At 44.9% G+C, this 16,940-nt stretch overlaps 1 non-coding gene across 1 annotated transcript; it reads left to right on the top strand.

The window, feature by feature from the left end:
• The first annotated feature begins 16,413 nt into the window (after positions 1 to 16,413).
• Positions 16,414 to 16,520, top strand: LOC125586521. Its single transcript, XR_007323054.1, has one exon. It is a non-coding gene; the product is annotated as a small nucleolar RNA R71 (small nucleolar RNA).
• Positions 16,521 to 16,940: the final 420 nt, after the last annotated feature.

The following is a 16,940-nucleotide window of genomic DNA, read 5'->3' on the forward strand; positions in this document are numbered from 1 at the left end:
TTTTGGCGCAAGTCTTGGCAAGATTGCCTGCTGCGGCGGCACCTCCAGTGGCTCCACCTGTTGTGGAGGAAGTGGAGAACGTGGTGCCGGATGGAGAAGAGGCACACGTTGCTAGGAATCCGTCTTACCTCAAGGTTATGGACCTCATGCAGAAACTGGGAACGAAGTTCTTTTCTGGTGGTTCCAAACCAAAGGAAGCAGATCAATGGATTGACAGGATAGGGCGGAACTTTAAGTCGATCCGTTGTCCTCTTGCTTACAAGAAGGACATTGCTGTCCACTACTTGGACGGTGATGCACACCTCTGGTGGCGAGGTGTAGCGGCTCGGATTGGTGCAGAGCATTGCACATGGGCCAACTTTAAGACTGAATTCCATGGGAAGTATTTTCCGCCGGAAGCATTTGACCAGCTCGAAGGAGCTTTCCTCAGACTGGAACAGGGAACTATGACTGTGAGGGAGTATGAAGCGGAATTCAACAGCCTCAAGAAGTATGCTGGGCGTGAGGCCGAGTCGGAAATCTCCTTGGTCCGCAAATTCATGCGCGGACTCAGGGTTGATCTCCGAACTCGTTGTAAAATCCGCAACTATGATACTGTGGCCGAGCTGGTGGAAAAGGCCGCAGAACAGGAAGCTGGAATCAGTGAGGAAGCCAAGGTGTTTGGCACAGTGGCGCATGTCCATCCTGGTAAGCATGCGGGAAAGAATCAAAAGCCGGTGAAGGCTGGCTCTTCCAGCAAGCCGAATGCAACAGGTCGCAGTGCATGTTCGACTTGCGGGAAGATGCACTCTGGTGTCTGCCGTGCTGCTACGGGAGCTTGTCACCGTTGCGGAAGTATGGACCACAAGGTGCGTGATTGCCCTGAGGAAGACCTAAGGCTGAAGAGCCAGAACAAGGGTACTGGGGAACGTGTGTGCTACAACTGCGGCGAAACGGGGCACTACAAGAATCAGTGTCCGAAGGATGCACAATCTGCTGGGAAGCGTCCGAGTGATGGGCCTCATCCGGCGGCAAAGAGGCAGGCCATCATGCCGCGGGTGTACACAATCGGTGATGAGTCAATGGACCCAAGCACGTCTCGTCCGATCACTGGTGAGTCATCCTATCTCTCACTTTTGCCTTAAGAATTTCTGTGTGAAATTGCTTGCTTGTAGAGTAGGTCCTTAGTGTTCCGAGTGAATATGTAGGGACCTTAGTCATGGGTGGAGTGGCAACCCATGTTCTGTTTGATTCCGGTGCATCTCACTGCTTTGTGCAACCTGAGATGATTGGAATTGGGGAATTCCAAAAAGAACCAGAAGAAGAAGTAAGAGTGGTTCGGGCAGCTGGTGGTCAGATCATGTACACTTCAGGGAAAATCCGAAACGTCTCTGTGATGATCGGAGGAGTGAACATGCCAGCCGACTTGGTCGTTTGTCCAGTGAAATCATACGATGTGATCCTTGGAATGGATTGGCTGAGTAAATACAAGGCACATCTTGATTGTCATCGTGGCCGAGTTCAGTTTGAGATAGGCAATGGGAAGCTTGTCTATCAAGGGGTCAGACCGACCAATGGGAGTCTGATCATTTCAGCACTTCAAGCAGAAAGAATGCTAGAAAAAGGATGTGAGGCTTATCTGGCTTCAATCACAACTGTGGAAGTCGGACCTGATACTGAGTTGGAAGGGATTCCGATTGTAAAGGAGTATGATGACGTGTTCGAATCCTTGGTAGGATTACCACCGGACCGTGCTGATCCTTTCACGATTGAGCTTGAGCCGGGCACAAAGCCAATCTCGAAAGCTCCATACCGGATGGCTCCGGCTGAAATGGCAGAACTTAAGAAACAGTTGGATGAACTGATGGAGAAAGGGTTTGTGCGCCCAAGCAGTTCACCTTGGGGCGCACCGGTTCTGTTCGTGAAGAAGAAAGATGGTAGCTTCAGGCTATGCATTGACTACAGGGGAATTAACAGAGTCACAGTGAAGAACAAGTACCCTCTTCCAAGGATAGACGAGTTATTGGACCAACTCCGAGGTGCTACTTGTTTCTCCAAGATTGATTTAGCTTCGGGATACCATCAGATCCCGATTGCTGAAGAGGATGTCCGTAAGACAGCCTTCAGATCGAGATATGGCCACTATGAGTTTGTGGTCATGCCCTTCGGATTGACCAACGCCCCTGCAGCCTTTATGAAGATGATGAATAACGTTTTCAGAGATTACCTGGATGAATTCGTTATAGTCTTCATAGACGACATCTTGATTTACTCAAAGAATCAGGAAGAGCACAAGGACCATCTGAGAAAGGTTTTGGACAAGCTGCGGGAACATAAGTTGTTCGCCAAGCTCAGCAAATGCAGTTTTTGGCAAAGAGAAATTGGTTTCTTGGGTCATGTGGTCTCGGACAAGGGAGTGTCCGTGGACCAAGAGAAGATCAAGGCCATTGCGGATTGGCCCAGACCAAGGAACGCAACTGAGATCAGGAGTTTTCTCGGACTGGCTGGATACTACCGACGGTTTGTTAAGGGATTTGCCAGCATGGCTCAACCATTGACAAAGTTGACCGGGAAAGATGTTCAGTTTGTGTGGACAGAAGGCTGTGCTGTGAGTTTCAGCAAACTCAAGATGATGTTGACGACTACTCCAGTATTGGCTCTTCCAATGGACAACGAGCCATACGTGGTGTACACAGATGCATCCAAAGTTGGACTTGGGTGCGTATTGATGCAGCAAGGAAAAGTGATCGCGTATGCTTCTAGACAGCTAAGGAAACACGAAGGGAACTACCCAACACACGACTTAGAGATGGCTGCTGTCGTGTTTGCCCTGAAGATATGGCGGTCATATCTCTATGGTGCTAAGGTCCAAGTCTTCACGGACCATAAGAGCTTGAAGTATATCTTTACTCAACCAGAGCTGAACCTTAGACAGAGGCGTTGGATGGAACTGGTTGCAGATTACGACTTGGATATTGCCTACCATCCGGGAAAGGCAAATCTGGTCGCGGATGCCTTGAGCCGGAAGAGAGTAGCTTCGGCTTCAGAGAAAGACATGGAGGAATTGGTTCACATGGTTGGAACCTTACGATTAGCTGCCTTGACTGACGAATTGGAACCGTTGGGTCTTGGTGCAGCGGATCAGGCGGACTTGCTGTCCCGAGTTCGCCTTGCACAGGAAAAGGATGAGGATCTGATCAAAGCTTCCAAGAACGAGAAGACAGAGTATCAGACTTCAAACAATGGGACAATTCTGGTTAATGGCCGAGTGTGCATTCCTAACGACAAAGGATTGCGGGATGAGATCCTAAAGGAGGCACATCAGTCAAAGTTTTCGATACATCCAGGAGCCAATAAGATGTATCGAGACTTGAAGAGATACTATCATTGGGTTGGAAAGAAGCGGGATGTTGCAAAATGGGTAGCTGGGTGCCAAATCTGCCAAATGGTTAAGGCAGAAAATCAAGTTCCGAGTGGACTACTTCAGAGTTTACCCATCCCAGAATGGCCTTGGGATAAGATCACGATGGACTTCGTGACTGGCTTGCCCATCAGGAACGGCAAGGACGCTATCTGGGTGATAGTGGACAGATTGACCAAGTCCGCACACTTCTTGGCTATCAACAAAACAGACAATGCAGCGGTGCTAGCCAAGTTGTACGTGGAACAGATCGTCAGACTTCATGGAGTTCCGGTAAGCATAGTGTCAGACCGAGACTCCAAGTTTTATTCGGCCTTCTGGAGAGCTATGCAGAAGTCGATGGGGACCAAGGTCCATATGAGTACAGCATATCATCCGCAAACGGATGGACAATCAGAGAGGACAATCCGAACACTTGAAGACTTACTGCGATCTTGTGTTCTGGATTGGGGAGACAAATGGGATCAGTACTTGCATCTGGCTGAGTTTTCCTACAACAACAGCTATCACGCAAGCATTGGAATGTCGCCTTACGAGGCATTGTACGGACGTCCGTGTAGGACACCGCTATGCTGGACCCAAGTGGGGGAGCGCAGCATATTTGGCCGAGATTTTGTGGAAGAGACAACTGAAAGAATCCGAGTCTTGAAACTGAAGATGAAAGAGTCTCAGGATAGACAGAAGAGTTATGCAGACAGACGCAGAAAAGACCTTGAGTTCGAAGTAGGAGACATGGTATATCTCAAAACCGTCACCTACAAAGGAAAGGACCGATCCTCAAAGAATGCTAAGCTAAGTCCAAGATACATGGGACCGTACAAGATCCTGGAAAGGATTGGAAAGGTCGCCTACAAACTGGAACTGCCCTCATCGATGGCTCAGTTTCATAACGTGTTCCATGTATCTTTGCTGCGAAAATGCATAAGGAATCAAGACAATGTGGTTCCTGAACCACCATCTGACTTGAGAGAGAACCTTACTGTGGAGGGACGACCAGTCCGGATCATTGGTAGAAAAACCAAGCCTGAAGGCAGAAAGAATATCAAAATGATTCAAGTCGTTTGGGACTGCGATGGAGAGGAAGAAACGACTTGGGAGCCAGAGGCGAGAATGAAAGTTGAGTTTCCAAAGTGGTTTGACAAACTCACAGAAGATTCAGGAAGAAAGACTCGAGGACGAGTCTGAGCCAAGTGGGGGAGAACTTGTAGCGACCGTGTTCCGAAGATCGATGTTAGGATGATCTAAGGACTGACTGCCTGAACTGTGAGAACGTACTGAATGGATTGGATGATGCTAGAAAGAGCTGATCAGAGTTCGAAGGACTTTCCGTGGGTGGATGGGAGAACTTGGATCGGCGCTTGATTAGTAGCGACTGAGCGGAACCATGTACCCGATTAAAGCTAGGAACGGATCTGTTTTTGAGCCAAACAAAGCTCCATCAGTCGGTCTTACGCTCGGGTTATTGGACAGGCCGTTCGGTTTGTTGAAACTCAGGATGTTCGGACAACTCGATGAAAATCCAGGCAAAGCGGAATGTTCGGACAGCTATGGTCGGATCCGGACAAGTGTTGTTGGATTCGGACAAGACGGTTGAGCTGGTCGGCTAGACAGTGATTGTCGGAAATCAGACAAGGCGGTTAAGTCTGCCGTCTAAGCTGTGATGAGCTGATTTAGTAGTATCAGTCTGATTCGGACAAGGCGGTTAGAGTTGTCGACTGGATCAGTCAGCTCTAGCTCGAGTTTTGTCTAAGTAAAACTGGCGGGAACAGTTAAAGTCCGAAAAGGGGAAAAACTCGCGCTGGAACGCTTTGGAGCGCGGGGTGGCGGTTACGGACTTAAGGGGCGAGTAAAATGAGCGGGGATGGTTAACTTGGCAGTTTTTCGGGCCTAAACCGCCCAACTGCCCATTTTAATCGTCTCCTTTGCCTTATTTTGCCATTGCTGTACGGGAAACATAAGGGAGAACCAGAGAGAAACTCCGAAGGAGAAAAGTCCGATTAAGAGAGAGAGTTTTCGATATTTGGCTGGATTGATCAAGTCCGAGTCAAGAACGATCGTCTGTGGGGTGAATCCGACTGTCTGAACGTTCAAAGATCCGACGGAAACCGCTCAAGAGGTGTCAGAAGAGACCGAATCAAACAGAACAAACCGACTCTAAGAAAAAGGTGAGTGCGTGACCGTAGTCTAACGTATTGAATCGTAGTCTGATTGATAGGAATGTTCTGTGTACTGATTGCTTGTCTAATTCGAATTATCTGCTAAGTTCTGGCTTGGTCCGAACAGTCGGTTCCTTCCATCGACGCATCTGGATCAGATCATGCGCCTAGAGCCGTATTGGCCTGCTAGGGCTTGACTGAATCTGATGGCGCTTTGGCTTGGAACGATTGGGTCGGCTAAGTAACTGACTGATGATAAGCATGTCCGTTTATTGACTGATTGACTCGATTGCTTTACTTGGCTGAGTGGGACGGGATGACCGCTCTCACTAAGCAAACTGTTGCTTATGCCTCCTTGTTTGGATGCAGATCAGGACCAGACCCGAAAGGGTAAAGACATAGCTTGAACGCGAGACAAGGGCAGGAAGGAAGGATGGTGGGTTTGGGTAGATATAGGACGAGATTAACATGTAATAGCCTATAGCGAACTGACTTGTTAACTCGAACCTCAGATTATCTATTCAAATCGTATTATGCTTTACTTGACTGTCTGAAAAAGAACTAAAACTCTGAAATAATTCTAAGTAAGGAAAAATTTGAAAACGGCCCAAGTCTGATCGAGGAAGTCGAGCCAGACTCGTACTGGTGTTACAAAAAAATGGGTCGGGTCCTTTCACATACCCCGCGTCACACCACCCACGTCGGATGGTTCTTTTCCGTCATGCACGCGGGTACTGGAACCCACGGCCTTCGTCCCGCGTCAGACTATCGAGGCTACTCTCTCGTCATGCGCACGGGTAGTCGATCCCGCGTGGCTCCGTCCCGCGTGACTCCTCGGTCCCTTCTCTTCGTGACGCGGGTTGAGACGATCGACACCAACCCGCGTCATCCTCCCCGCACTGGATTTTCGATGATTCTTCTAGCTCGTGCGAGCGGGTACTCGACCCCGCGTCGCTCCAAGCCGCGTTGGAGTTCTTCATTATGTTCTTCTCGACGCCTTGACGCGGGTAAGAGAACCCGCGTTGGCTCAACCCGAGTTGTGCTCGCTTGAACTCGAACTAACATCATTTTCCGATTCTTCTTGAGCCATAATGCTTCTAAACACTTCCAATTACTCCATAGGACACTCCACTACCTGATTAGGACATATGAATGCAATATGGATCCTAAAGATGCTAAATTCCTAATCTATATGATCATTATATGTGAAATGGGAACTTAAAACAATGCAAATATGCAAGATATCAACTCCCCCAAACTTGTTCTTTACTTGTCCTCAAGTGACTTTGCAAGAACTCATAAGGGAAAGAGGTTTGAAGGTGGGAAATCATAGCCAAAAGTAACACTCCCTAGTACTCAACTTAACATCCTAAGGAAACATAGCAAATAGCATGAGCAACTCTCTTATTATACTCTAGCTTCTCTAGGCCTATCAATACTCCATGTGCCTCTACACAAGTTGCAATACTCATCAACCAACAAGTTCTTTAAACCAGCTCTCACATTGATTCACACACACACACACACACGGTGAATTCTCACAAATGGGCACATGATCTCAATTGTTTGGCTAGGTAAGGATGGTCTAATATGAATGAAGAGAGAAAGGTTCAAATGTCATCATTTCAAGGTGGTTATCACTCAAAAACAAGGAGCTTGATCATTATGCAAAATTTATCTAAGATTAGAAGCAACTCATGCATACATAGATTCATTCTCATTATACTACCCCTTTTGTTATAATCACAAGTTCTACCCCTTTTTATCATCATCTCAAAATCAAAGCAAACCCCTCACATCACTCACCCAATGAACAACTCTCTTTTTCTTTGACTCAACTACTAGGGATTTTAATTCACTCTTTACAAACTCTAACTCTTTTTCATTCCCTTCCCCAACTTCTCTTTGATTTTTTTTTTCTTTTTTTTATATTTTTTTTATTAGGGGGAAGGTTCTTTGTTGCATAATCAAGAGTTTCACATTTTCTTTTTATCCCTAGAGTTTTCATTTCTATTTAATCTCTTTTGCTCATCTCTCATATCTTTCTCACTCTCCAAAACCCAAGATATTAACATTTAGAACACACAAACCCCTCTCACCATACCCAAATACTAGCTTATTTTGCTAGCAAGAGATGAGAACAAATCTATGTCGCCTCCAATACTATCAAGATTTTGCACATGACAAGCTATCAAAAGAGGCCTCACTCATGCAATTAAATGTTTGGTTTCAAAGAATGGCTAGGGTTGTAGGGTATGGAGTGCCATTTGGGTTAACAAAGATTGATATATAAAGGAATAAGATAACCCAAATGTGTATGAGATCCATGATCAAGTATGCAAATGCCCATATGCAAGAGAGATTAAGTTCATTCAAGCCAAGTTCGGGTTGGAGCTGATCTCAAGAACAATGCCAACATCAAGCAAGCAAACAAGTTTCAAGAAGAGTTTTCAAGGCTTGAAGCGTGCAAGGTTTTCAAGAGATGCTTAAGCTACTTGTGATATGTTTAACTAGGATGTCATTTTGAGTTCTAGACATGGGTTCTTTGCAAGTTATTTTAAATCATTGTTCCCAATGCATGTGAATGCAACCTATATGTTTTAGACTCAATCCTAAAAGTGCAAGTGATGCAACTACATGTTTCTTTTTGTGTTTTTTTTTTTTTTTTTTCAAATTTTTCGATTTTTTTTGGTTTTTCTATGCATATATGTATGTATAATGCAATGCATGAGACTCAAATCATCAAAGAAACGTGATCAAATACTTGATACATCCCCCAAACTTAGTTCAGACAGTCTCGGTGTTAGGAAGTTGAAGGAGATATCGAAAAGAGAGAAAAATGCAAAGGAAAACTGGTATATACAATGGGAAGTGGTAGAGTACCTCTCTATGAAGCGTGGGAGGAGGCCGATGCCTCATCCTCGGTGTCAGCTTTCTCATCTGTAGAGGCAAGGGATGGAGATTTGTTTCCTGAGTCGGACTGTTGAGCTGGTGGGTTTCTCTTCTGGCGGAGCAGCTCTTTCTCGGTGGCGGGAAGTCTGAGTGCTAAAGGACCAATTGAAGGCTGAGGCTGGGGGGTAAGGAAGTCAAAGTCTGATGATGAACATCCCGCTACAGCTCCTCTAGTCAGTATATCAGCTACCTTCTTCATGAACTGAGCTGAAGCTTCTACTTGCCTCTTCACAGTCTTACTCAACGCCTTACACTTGTCTTTGAGCTTGAAGATTGTTCTGTCCTGAGCCTTGTTCCATCGTTGGAGTTTGCTGATATGCTCATGAGCCTGGCGAAGGGGTCCATGGGGAAGAGCTCCCGGATGCTGCTCAAAGTAGCAACGAGGAGGACCATATATGAGCTCGGAGTTTGGACCGGAAGCTTCTTCTTGGAAAACACCACATCTATCTGCTCTCTTCTTCCTCTTGGGAGATCGTATGGGGCCTAGAGGACCATGGGGACCAAGGAAGTGCTCACTCCCAAAATCAAAGCTAATAGTTCCAGGCCTAGTCAAGCTTGTCAGGGCGGTGTTTGGGAGAAACACTTCAACTTCTCGTGTAGACTGTATGTAAGAATACACGCAAGTTCCATTGAACCTTCCACTGAAATACTGAGCTTTCTTCAAGTAGCTTCCGTCTAAGAAGGCGGGACCAGTTGGATTATCTTCTAAGGGTATATCCTTGAACTGAAGCAATGGGGTTATCATACCACCAATGCCAACCTGAGGCTCTGAGTCACTTGTTGTCCAAGCCCATTCCTTGTAGTGGACGAGGCGCTTCACAAAGAATCCCACCATGCCAAAGTTCTTGTCGAAGTCAGCATCGACCAAAGGCAACTGAGAGGGATGAGCATAATGCTGAACGGTTTGGTGAAGAAGTTGTAGCTCCTCATCATTAACAGTGCCTGGTTCCTTTCTTGGAAAGATGGTGTGGACAATTAACCGGTGGAGATAGCGCACTGAAGGGTGGCGAATGGAAGCATTCTTGTCACGGCTTCGCTTGCGAGTCTTCCCTGCCAACACTTTCCAAACCATTCTAGCCATGCTTTCCTCCCTAGGGACATCATACAGGATAGGGATGGAAGATTCCTCCAAATCCTGAAGACCAAGAGCTTGTCCAATCTCCTTGAAGGTCATGTTGTAAACCTTCCCATGGATTTTGAACTTGATATTTTCCCATCCTTGCCTCACATGTTTGGCGGTGTGGAAAGTAGCTACCAATGATGACAAGAACTGACAAGACTCATCTTCGTAGGTAGGATAGGCCATAGTGAAGAAGCTTTGCATGTTCATGTGCTCCAATATTTGCTTGATGTCGCACCTATCTCCAACTCTTCCATGATCTTGATATCTGCAAATCAAATTGGAGGCCACAGTACACCATTCTTCAAGTGCCCATATAGCTCATCTTCAGTTGGTGTCTTGGTTCTATCCCTCTCAGTGTCGACCTTCTTCCCCGTAGACATTTTGGCTCGCTTGTGCGGGGCTTGGTCTTCTTCAGTGATGTCCTCATTCTCCTCATCTTGGGGAAGAGCTACCCCCTTGCCTTTCGGTTCCTTTGACCTTTTGGAATGGGCTGACCTTCTACCACTTGCATCCACACTCTCAGCAGTGGCGACTTGCTTGCCTTCTCTCTTTTTTGCTGCCAATACTTGCTGCCTAGAAGTTTCCTCCCGGCGTAGATACTGAGGATAGAGACTTCCCATGTCTAGCAGTCTCTTGCCTTGCAAGCTCTTGTTTCTCTGCTTCCATCTTTTGTTGATCCTTTCTCCCCATTTGTACCTGAAAATTTCAAACCTTGGAAAAGGATAAGCAAATGGAAGAAGGAAACATTATAAATGCAAATGTGAATTCAATTCATGATCACTTAGCTAAAGCTAATTAGCACAATGCACACAAGTTATTTATAGAAAGCTACAAGAGATGATCACAAGCAAAGAATAAGGCTTTTAAGTAAATTTTAAGTATCAAATGAGTTCTTCAAGTGGACACTTATCAAATGAGGTTCCCAAACATCTTAACTAACCCAACCTAGCCAAAGTCGTATGGAATTATAGGAATTTCGAAAAATCTCCAATTCTCATGAACCCTAATTTTTCAAAGTTCAAATTTAACTCAATTTCACCATAGAATCAACAACCCAACATGAAATATAAGCTTTCTCTAGTCTATTTCACAAGTATCAAGCAAAAGAAAGATCAAATTTCAAGTTTAAATTTCTAGGGTTCATGGGACCTACGAAATTGAACTTTAGGATACAATACCTTGTTTTGGATGAAAGGAAATGTAGATGCGAAACAAGAAAATAGACTACAGGGACGAAAGTTTTGATTTAGGAAGAAGAATTGATTGATTTGGTGAAGAATTGAGTGAGATATGAGTGATTTGGTGAGGGAAGTTTTGATGTTTTGTAAAAGTGAGATGAGGGAAAACGAGAGAGAGAGATGCGGGGTAGGTGTTTTTAGGGTGTAACCGGGTCGGGTTTAGGGTTAGAAACCATACCTGAGCGGGTTAGACCCGAGTGACGCGGGTAGAAGTCAACATCGGGACCCGCGTTGCCTTCCCCGCGCCGTCAAGCTATCGAACTTGTGCGTCGTGCGAGCGGGTTGAGCACCCCGCATGACTCCACCCCGCGTCAAGACATCGACTTGTGCATCGTGCGAGCGGGTTGAGCACCCCGCATGACTCCACCCCGCGTCAAGACATCGACTTGTGCGTCGTGCGAGCGGGTTGAGCACCCTGCGTGACTCCACCCGCGTCAAGACATCGACTTGGTGACGCGGGTAAGGCATCCCGCGTGGACTAACCCGCGTTTCAACTGTTTTTTTTTTTTTAGGTATGTACAAGGATAGACTTGGGACTTCTTCCCAAGTGAGCTTGTTTTAAGTCTCTAGCTTGACTTTGCTTCCCTTTGGCTAGGCGGTGATGGGGTCGGAGAGTGAAACCGAGATTCTTTTCTCCTCTATTGTGGTTCCCATGTAGAGCTTAACTCTTTGTCTGTTGACTGTAAAGTCTCCACCATTCCTATCCCATAACACAACTGCCCCATATGGCCTAACTTCTTTGATCTTGAAAGGACCGGACCATCTTGACTTAAGTTTCCCGGGAAACAACTTCAGTCTAGAGTTGTAGAGAAGCACTTGATCTCCAGCACTGAACTCTCTCTTCAAGATCTTCTTGTCATGAAAAGCTTTGGTTTTCTCCTTGTAAATCTTTGAGTTCTCAAAAGCATCCAGTCTAATCTCATCGAGCTCATTGAGTTGGAGAATCTCTTCTCCTTGGCACTTTTGATGTCAAAGTTCAGTAACTTAACAGCTCATAATGCCTTGTATTCAAGCTCAACTGGTAGATGACAAGCCTTTCCATACACAAGGTTGAAAGGTGTGGTTCCTAAAGGGGTTTTGTAAGCTGTCCTATAAGCCCAAAGTGCATTATCTAGTTTGATAGACCAGTCTTTCCTTGTTGTCCCCACAGTTTTCTCCAAAATAGACTTAATTTCTCTGTTGGAGATCTCAACTTGACCACTTGTCTGAGGATGGTAGGGAGTTGCAACCTTATGCTTCACACCATTCTTCTTGAGAAGACTTTCAAACAGTTTGTTGATGAAGTGGGAGCCTTCATCACTGATGACAACTCTTGGAACTCCAAACCTTGGAAAGATGGTGCTTTTAAACATCTTGATCACCACTCTAGCATCATTGGTAGGACTTGCTACAGCTTCTACCCACTTGGAGACATAGTCAACAGCTATAAGAATGTATTTGTTGCGAAAAGATGATGGGAATGGTCCCATGAAATCAATACCCCACACATCAAACACCTTCACTTTTAGAATTGGGTTTTGAGGCATCTCATTCCTTTTGGTGATGTTCCCTCTTCTTTGGCATGAATCACACCTAGAGACAAAGTCTTGAGTGTCCTTGAACATATGAGGCCACCAAAACCCAGCTTGTAACACCTTTGAGACAGTCTTGAAAATAGCGAAATGACCTCCATAAGATGATCCATGACAGTGTGTGAGAATCCCTTCAACTTCTTCTTCAGCTACTACTCTTCTATAGAGTTGATCTCTACAAAGGATGTAGAGGTAAGGCTCATCCCAATAGTATCTCTTCACATCTTTGTAGAACTTCTTCTTGGCATATTCGTCAAGACCCATTGGCTCTCTTCCACAAGCTAAGTAGTTCACCAGATCAGCATACCAAGGACCTTTTTCTTCAGTTGCCTTCACCTCTTCAAGCTTCTTTCCAGTTTCACAAACCGCTACCACTGCTCCAATTGCCATGATCTGTTCCTCTGGAAGCCCTTCATCAATAGGGATCCCACTATCAATCTTTAGTCTAGACAAGTGATCAGCTACACCATTCTCGACTCCTGGCTTGTCTCTGATCTCAAGGTCAAACTCTTGTAGCAGCAAGATCCACCTCAACAGTCTTGTCTTAGCATCCTTCTTGGCCATGAGATGTCTCAACGCAGCATGATCAGTGTAGACTATGACTTTTGACCCAACCAAGTAGCTTCTGAACTTCTCAAAGGCGTAGACAATGGCTAGCAGCTCCTTCTCAGTTGTAGCATACTTCATTTGGGCTTCATCAAGAGTTTTACTCGCATAGTAGATCACATGAGTCTTCTTGTCCTTCTTTTGACCAAGAACAACTCCCACAGCATAGTCACTAGCATCACACATGATCTCAAAGGGGAGATCCCAATCTGGTGATTGCACAATGGGGGCACTAACCAGCTTGTCTTTCAACTTCTTGAATGCTTCCAGACATTCCCAATCAAAGTTGAATGCAGCTTCTTTGCATAAAAGCTTAGTCATTGGCCTTGCTATCAATGAGAAGTCTTGGATGAATCTTCTATAGAATCCAGCATGACCAAAGAAGCTTCTAATGTCCTTAACCGTCTTTGGTGAAGATAATCCAATCATCACTTTGATCTTGGCCTTGTCTACCTCAATCCCCCTTTCTGAAATCTTGTGTCCAAGCACAATCCCTTCCTTAACCATGAAGTGACATTTCTCCCAATTCAGCACAAGGTTTGTCTCTTCACATCTCTTGAGGACCCTACTAAGATTGGACAAACAAGCAGAAAACGAAGATCCGTACACAGAGAAGTCATCCATAAATACCTCCACAACATCCTCTATAAGATCAGAGAAAATAGACATCATGCATCTTTGGAAAGTGGCTGGAGCATTACATAGCCCAAATGGCATCTTTCGATAAGCAAAGGTACCATAAGGGCATGTGAAAGTCGTTTTCTCTTGATCATTTGGATGTATGGGGATTTGGAAGAACCCTGAATACCCATCAAGAAAATAATAATAGGGATGAATTGCAATTCTCTCTAGCATTTGATCAATGAATGGCAATGGAAAATGATCTTTTCTAGATGCTGAGTTAAGTTTTCGATAATCTATGCACATCCTATGTCCTGTTATTGTTCTTGTTGGTATTAGTTCATCCTTATCATTTTTGACCACAGTAATTCCTCCCTTCTTTGGGACAACATGCACAGGAGACACCCATTTGCTATCTGAAATAGGATATATTACTCCTGCATCTAAGAGTTTCAGAATCTCTTTCTTAACAATATTTTTCAAGTTGAGATTCAACCTTCTTTTATGTTCTATAGAAGTCATAGATTCATCCTCTAGATGTATCCTATGCATGCATAAATAAGGTGATATCCCTTTCATATCATCTAGTGAGTAGCCTATTGTCTTTCTATACTTTTTAAGTTCATTCAAAAGTTTAGACTATTCATCTTCACTAAGCTCACTACTCACTATGACAGGGTAAGTTTCATTAGGGCTAAGGAAAGCGTACCTTACACCATGGGGAAGAGGTTTAAGCTCCACTTTTGGTGCCTTGAGTTCACTCCAATCATCCTCTTGGAGGTTCTCTTGTTGAGTGGCCGAGGAAGCATGGTGAGCCTCATATGTAAGCTCCTCATTCTAACCTTCACCACTAATCCCCTTGTGAGAATCCAGCATTTTCACATAGGCATCACTTTCTTTGTTCTCAATCACTTGGACTTCTCTCTCAATTGTTAAAGCATGCTGTAGAGAGTCTTCAAGTGCCAACTCTTCTAGAAGCTCATCAACTAGAGCATCCATTTCATCAATGTAGAAAACTTGGTTTTGGATGGTTGGCTTCTTCATCACTTCATTGATGTCAAAGTGGAGAATGTTCCCTTGTCCAAGATGAAGATCAATCTTTCCTTGTCTAACATTCACAATAGCTCCTGCTGTGGCTAAGAATGGTCTTCCAAGGATCAAAGGGTCTTGGGCTTCCTCCCCCATCTCCAACACAACAAAATCAGTAGGGATCTCAATGTTACCAACCATCAAGGGGAGGTCTTCTAAAATACCTACAGGAATCTTCACTGATCTATCAGCCAACACCAAAGAGAGTTTACACTTCTTGTATTGAGTAAATCCAAGCTTCTTTGCAATAGACAAAGGCATCAAGCTGACACTAGCCCCAAGATCGCAAAGACACCGTTCAAATGCCATGGGTCCTAGAGCACAAGGTAAGGTGAAACATCCTGGATCCACTAGCTTCCTTGGAACATCTAACCTCTGGATAATGGCACTGCACTCGTGGGTAAGGATCATCATGCCCTCCATCTCTTTCTTCTTTGCAGCTACAACATCTTTCAAGAATTTGTTGTATTGAGGAACCAGCATAAAAGCATCAATGATGGGCATTGTGATCTGAACTTCACTCATTTGTTTCTCAAAGAGTGCCTTGTACTTCTCCAATAGCTGTCTTTTGAATCTTCCAGGGAATGGTAGCTTTGGCTCATAGGGAGGAGGAACAAAAGAGGAGTCCTTTGTTGGAGTAGCAGTTTCACCATGTTTCACTGTCCTCTTCTCTTCTCCAACCTTTCCTTTACCCTTAGCTTCAACATTCTTTTCTAGAATTTCTTCATCAACCTTCTCATCTACAATCACCACTTCATCATCAATGTTGATAGCCACCTCCCCACCTTGCTTTTCACCATCCTTGGTGAGAATTCTTGGAGATAACTGTTTACCACTCCGTAGGGTGATTGCTTTCATAGTTTCCTTGGGATTTTGCTCTGGCTTTCCAGGTAATGCCCCTTGTTGGCGACTTGGTTGAGAATTCATTGAAACAAACTGGTTCTCCAAATGTCTGATCTTGTTGTTGAGCTCATTGTAGCTTTCATCAATCTTGGAGTGAATGTTCATGAACTCATACCCCATTGTCTTCTCATTCTTTGCCTGAAAATCCAAGAGTTTCTTGAACATTGCATCCACACTTGTATCTGAAGTTGGAGCTTGGGAAGAACTTCCTTGAGCCTGAGTAGACTGATTGTTGTTATTGTTGAAACCAGGAGGGGTGTTTTGTCTAGGTTGATAGCTCCCTTGCTGAGTGTTTTGCTTCTGTTGGTATCCTCCTTGCTGGTTGTTAGAGTAGGACCTTTGCTGGTAGTTGTTGTACTGAAAGTTAGGCTCCTTCCTGTACCAAGAACCATTGTTGATGAAGCACAGCTCTTCTTGGCCTTCAAAACCATCAACCTCATTGATCTTGGGAGGAACCTCTTGATTAGGACCACCCACAAAGTTCATATGCTCTTGCTTAGCTTGGTTGGAAAGAAGCAAGTCCATCTTCTCTTGCAAGGACTTGATCTCTTTCTTTGTCTGTTGATCATCACTTCTGTTGACCCTATCATGCTCCTCACTGTAGACCAAGTCACTCTTACCCATGTTCTCTACCAGTTCCTCTGCCTCTTCCTCGGTTCTCCCCAAGAAGAAACCATTGCTGGCAGTGTCAAGCCTGTTTCTGCACTGTGGTAGAGCTCCTCTGTAGAAGGTGCTAAGCAAACTCTCCTTGCTGAAACCATGATGAGGGCATTGAGACCAATAGCCCTTGAACCTCTCCCATGCTTCACTGAAACTCTCTAGACCTTTCTGTTGAAACCCAGAGATTTCGTTCCTGATCTTATCTGTCCTTGAAGTAGAGAAGAATTTGTCTAGGAAAGCTCTCTTACACTCTTCCCAATTGGTGACAGTGTCACTTGGAAGAGTCTTCTCCCATTGGTGTGCTTTGTCTCCCAAAGAGAAAGGGAACAGCTTCAACTTGAAGGCATCTTCAGAAACACCATTTGTCTTGGACAAGCCACAATACTTATCAAACTTGTACAAGTGATCAAAAGGATCTTCAGCAGCAAGACCATGATACTTGTTGTTCTCTATGGTGTTAAGCAGCCCTGACTTGATCTCGAAGTTGTTGTTCTCCACTGGTGGTGCTCTGATTCCTAACCTATGACCATTAATGTGAGGTTGATCATAGGCTCCAATGGCGCGAGCTTGGCGTGGTGGGTGTTGTGGCTGGCGCTGTGGTCTAAGGTGATCAGCTCTTGG

Source organism: Brassica napus, chromosome C4, assembly GCF_020379485.1.
Source record: "Brassica napus cultivar Da-Ae chromosome C4, Da-Ae, whole genome shotgun sequence".
In the NCBI taxonomy this organism is placed as follows: Eukaryota; Viridiplantae; Streptophyta; class Magnoliopsida; order Brassicales; family Brassicaceae; genus Brassica; species Brassica napus.